We start from the raw sequence: 6000 nt of genomic DNA, 5'->3' as shown, positions 1-6000 counted from the left end.
TTACTTTGAAGTCGGCTTTGTCTGAAGTTAATATAACTACTCTTGTTTTCTTTAGATTAATGTTAGCATGGTATATTTCCCCCATCCACTTCTTTTTAATCCATAGATGTCTTTATATTGAAGGTGGGTTTCTTTTTTTTTCAACACACATATATTTTTTTATTGGAGTTTGATTTGCCAACATATGATATAACACCCAGAGCTCATCCCGTCAAGTGCCCCCCTCAGTGCCTGTCACCCAGTCATCTCATCCCCCCACCCACCTCCCCTTCCACTTCCCTTGCTCGTTTCCCAGGGTTAGGAGTCTCTCATGTTTTGTCACCCTCTCTAATTTTTCCCACTCATCTTCTCTCCTTTCCCCCATAATCCCTTTCACTATTTTTTATATTCCTCGTATGAGTGAAACCATATAATGATTGTCCTTTTCCAATTGACTTACTTCACTCACCATAATATCCTCCAGTTCCATCCATGTTGAAGCAAATGGTGGGTATTCATCGTTTCTGATGGCTGAGTAATATTCCATTGTATACATAGACCACATCTTCTTTATCCATTCATCTTTCGATGGACACCGAGGCTCCTTCCACTTTGGCTATTGTGGACATTGCTGCTAGAAACATCGGGGTGCAGGTGTCCTGGTGTTTCACTGCATCTGTATCTTTGGGGTAAATCCCCAGCAGTGCAATTGCTGGGTCATAGGGTATCTCTATTTTAACTCTTTGAGGAACCTCCACACAGTTTTCCAGAGTGGCTGCACCAGTTCACATTCCCACCCACAGTGCAAGAGGGTTCCCCTTTCTCCACATCCTCTCCAACATTTGCTGTTTCCTATCTTGTTAATTTTCACCATTCTCACTGGTGGAAGGGGGGTTTCTTATAGACAACATAGAGTTGGGTCATGTTTTTGGATTCACTCGGATAATGTCTTTTATTGGTCTTTTAATTTAGAGCATTGACATGCAGAGTGATTGTTGATAATGTTGGCTTAATACTCACCATATTTGTTAGTGTTTTCTATTTGTTGCCCTGCTCTTCGTGCCAATTTTTGTCTTTCACTCTTTTTCTTTCATGATCTTATTTGAATATTTTATGTGATCCCATTTCCTCAACTTTCTTAGCATATCAGTTATTATTCTCTACTTTTCAAAATGATTGCCCTAGAGATTGCAATATACATTTGTATATAATCCAAGTCCATTTTCAAGTAACACTATACCACTTCATGAGTGGTGTGTCTTATAATAAGAAGATAATCATGATTCCTTCCTCTCATTCCTTGATCATTGCTGTCATTCATTTCTCTTATATACAAGCACGTGTGTGTGTGCGTGATACGTACATAGCATACATAATCAAATACATTTTGAGTATTATTATTATTTTGAGTAAACTTATCTGCTGAATCATTAAGAATAAGAAAGATAAAAATTTTAATCTTACCTTCACTTATTCTTTCTCTGATGTTCTTCCTTTCTTTTTGTGGATCTGAGTTTCTGACCTATATTATTTTCCTTCTCTCTAAAGAACTTCTTTTTTTTTTTTTTTTTCTAAAGAACTTCTTTTCACACTTCTTGTAAGGCAGGTCCATGGTCGATGAATTCCCTCATTCTTGGTTTATCTGAGGAAATCTTTATTTCTCTTTCATTCTGAGGGATAATTTACCATTGTACAGAATTCTAGGTTGGTGGGTTTTTCCTCTCAACACTTTAAATATTCTTTAAATATTTCACTCTTCTTGCTTGCATAGTTTTTGAAGGGAAGTTAGAAGCAATTCTGTGTTCACTTTGAGGTAAAGTGTTTTTTTCCCTCTGGCTTCCTTCAGTATTTTTTTCTTTATCTTTGATTTTTTGTAGTTTGAAGACAATATGCCTAGGTTTTGTTTGTTTTTGTTTTTAGCATTTATGGTCTTTCTTAGACTTCCTGGATTTGTAATCTGGTGTCTGACATTAATTTGAGAAAATTCTCAGTCGTTATGGTTTCAGATATTTCCTCTGTTCTTTTTTCTCTTCTTCTTCTTGTATTCCCATTGCATGTATGTTATGCCTTTTGTAGTTATCTCACAGTCCTTAGATATTCTGTTTTATTTTTCTTTTCTCAGTCTTTGTTTCTTTGCTTTTCAGTTTTTTAATTTTATTTTTTAATTAATTTTATTTTTTGCTTTTTAGTTTTTGAGGATTCTATTGATATATTCTCTAGTTCAGAGATTCTGTTGTCAGCCACATCCAGTCTGCTAAATCCATCAAAGACACTCTTCATTTCTGTTACAGTATTTTGCTTTTTTTTTTTTTAACCTCTAGCATTTTTGGGGAGGTGTTCTTTCTTTGGATTCCCATCTCTCAGTTTACATCGCCCATGTGTTCCTGTATGCTGTCTACTTTATCCATTAGAGCTCCTAGCATATTAGTCATAGTTGTTTTAAATTCTCAGCTTGATAATTTCGACATCCCTGCTCTATCTGGTTCTGATGCTTGCTCTGTCCTTTCAAATTATATTTTTGCTTTTTGAGTTGCCTTATAATTTTTCCTTAATGGCCAGACATGATGTACTGGGTAAAAGGAACTGCTGTAAATAGGGCGTTAGTAATGTGATGATGAGGTGTGGGGAGGAGCAACTATTCTATAGTCCTACTGTGCCTCTGGGCTGTGAGCTTCAGTAAGAATTTCTCAGTCTTCCCCCCACCCGCTTAGGTGGGATAGGAAGTCATGGTTGGCTGGGGGGATGGGTGTTTCCATTAGGTTCTGAGAATACCCCAGCAGGTTAGGCTCTGGTTAACTAGTTTCTCCTGAGGGCAGGCCCTGTTAAGAACAGAGTGCTCTGGTATATTTTTATTTTCATTTTTTTAAGATTTTATTTACTTTTTTTATTTTTTAAGATTTTATTTTTTATTTTTATTGGATTTATGTTTTTTTAAAGATTTTATTTAAAAATAAATAAAGATTTTATTTACTTATTCATTTATTTTTATTTTTTAAAAAATGATTTTATTTATTTATTCATGAGAGACACAGAGGGAGGCAGAGACATAGGCAGAGGGAGAATTAATTGCCCCCCCGCCCCAAGAAAGTCCAAGGCTTTTCTCTGGTATTTACTCTGGGAATCTGTGGAGTTCCTGGGAGTAAATCTCACAATATTGTAAGGGCCCCTCCATGGCTAGGTGCCCCTCCAGAAACCTGTCCATTCCATTTCAGCTTTCCTATCCTACGCTGGTTTCCACTGTGGCTTCTGACCCAGGTCTCCTCTCTGTTAGGCCTCTATTCCTTGTATTTGTGTCTGTCCCTCCAATCTTGGGCATTGAGGTTTGCCCTGTGTCCTCTCCTCTTTTATGGATCCAAGCAGAGTTATTGACTTTTCAGTCTGTTTGGCTTTTTGCTTGTTGGTGGGATACAGTGGTCACTTCCAAGTTTACATACTGAACCAGCCTGTAGCTGTTTTTTAAGCACACCAGTTTTTGTGATTGTATGTTTTTCTACCACAAAGATGTACCACAATTCACTTAATTCCATTACCATGTTTTGGAACTCTTAGGTTCTCTCCAGTTTTTCACAATTATAACCAATGTTATGATTGGACATCCTTATTAAATAAATCTCAGTGCACATCATCACTTATTTTCAGAGGAAAATTCTCTAGAAGGGTAATTAATCAAAGGGCATGCACATTTTAGAGAAATTGACAAATACTGCTTAATCATTTTCTGGAAAGTTCCTATCTATTTTCTCCTAGTAACAATGTGTGTGGATGTCTCTTCCTTGAGCTCTCTCCAATAACGGAGACTTTAAGTTTTATTTTTGTCAGTTGAGTAAGTGCAAATGATTTCTCCTTGTTTGGATATATGTCTCTTTAGTTATTACTGTTACTTGATACTGTCTTACGTGTTCATTGAGAATTTCTATTTCTTTGTTTGCATGTTGTTGGTTCACGAATTTTGCCAAAGTTTTTCTATTTGGATATTTATTTATTTTCTTAGAGACATATAAACACTCTTTATATCATTAATTATGCCAGTGATCATTAGCCATATATTAATACAAATAATTTCCCCCCCTAATTTGTGACTTTTCGTTGTCTATATGGTAGGGTTTTTTCTTATTACTGGAATTTTAGTTTCTATAATTTCTTCCTTAACATTTGTATCTTAAAATAACTTTCCTGCCTGATATCAGGTAAGTATTTTCCTCTAGTTTTGTGATTTCATTTCTAGATTTAATTCTTTGATTCATCTGAAATATAATTTAATACATACTATGAGATACGTTTAACTTACTTGTTTTTCTCCTGAAAATTTCACTAGTTGTCTGTACATCATTTTACTGGTTATTAATATACTTTTTTCTTTACAAATTAAAAATTCTGGCCTTTATAATATGTTGAATTATTTTTTCATTTGTTTTTCTTTTTATCTTAAGATTTTATTTATTTATTCATGAGAGACAGAGAGAGAGACAGAGACAGAGACATAGGCAGAGGGAGAAGCAGGCTCCCCTCAGGGAGCCCAATGTGGGACTTGATCCCTGAACTCCAGGATCATGCCCCAAGCTGAAAGCAGAGCCCAATCGCTGAATGCAGGCATCCCATTATTTTGTTTTTCATTGAGTTGTTTGTACACCCATGTAAAGTTCATAATAATGGGCAAAAATATAGTATATTTTCTTACATTATAGGCATCTTCCTTCATCAATTTTTTTTTTTGCTACTCTGTCATCTTTATTCTTTAATTTTGAAAAAGCAATACATGCACTTAGTAAAATGTATGGGACTATAGTGTTTTATTTTTTTTCAGTTTTATTATTTTATTATTTTTTTTAAGATTTTATTTTTAAGTAATCTCTACACCCAACACAGAGTTTGAACTCAACCTCAAGATCAAGAGGCACATGCTCTGACTGAGCCAGCCAGGTTCCCGGGGACTGGTGTTTTTAAATGCCCAGTTTGTTGAATATGCATTCAGAAGTGCAATGTGCAAGATGTATGACAAAATGGATACATTTGGGACAGTCAAATGACCTCAGTTCATCCAGCCTGACTCCTCTTACCTTGAACGCCCTGCCTTGCCTTCCTCAGGTTTTGCCTGTGTTGGGCTTCTGCACTTGGACTGGTGAGGTTCTGCTTTGAGTCCATTGGCTTTAGAGCACATTCACTCAGGCTCTTAGCTCTGGCTGCCATGGGTGTAGCCTCTTACCTCCAGACTCCCTTCTCTCCTAGTTCCTCACTGAGACCACACCCAATAGCTCAGGCGGTGCTCACTGAGGTCCCTGGCTGCCAGCAAGTAGGATAGTTCAATAGTATGTGCCAAGATCTTGTAGATTATGGTCTTTGAGCCATAAAATCCTTAGGAAATGCTTCACTGCCATGGGGTAGCATGGAGACGTGGATGGTGGGAGGTTCAGACAGTGCATGGATAGGTGTAAAGTAAGGAACATTTCAGAGAGAGTGATGGAAATGTTCCCAGGTCTCCAGGAAAACAGCATTCATTTACTTACCACATATTTTTGGGACACCCGCTGTGTGCCAGATACTACATCTCAGACTGGGGATATGTGAACAAGACACATGCTTAAATTCTGTCCTCACATGTGGCCTGTGGGGGAAATTGACATTATGTGAATGTGCAAATGAACACAATCACGGCTCCTGATCAGGACCGGGGCAAACCTAGGACGCTGTACATGGGGGTTCAGGGAGCACCTTTCAGAGGATATCGTATCAAAGCTGAGATACTGGGAATGGGGAGCCCAGCAAGATGGCACCCTCCTACCAAAGGGAACAGCACAGTGTCTTTTAGGCACTGTTAGAGGGCAGTGTCACTGGACCTGGGTGTGCAAGGAGAAGATGAAGTCAGGGAAGTAGGCAGGAGACAGACCAGGGGGGTCTGGGGATGAGTTTGGATTTTATTGTAAGTGAGATGGGCTGTGGCAAGAGTCTGCTCATGTCCCTGTGCATCAGTTCATCCCTGCGTGCCATGTGTATCTATGTCCACCTCCACCTGTGTGACACTAT

This window comes from Canis aureus, chromosome 26 (genome assembly GCF_053574225.1).
Source record: "Canis aureus isolate CA01 chromosome 26, VMU_Caureus_v.1.0, whole genome shotgun sequence".
NCBI classification, from domain to species: domain Eukaryota; kingdom Metazoa; phylum Chordata; class Mammalia; order Carnivora; family Canidae; genus Canis; species Canis aureus.
Note: the sequence above shows the minus strand (reverse complement) of the source record.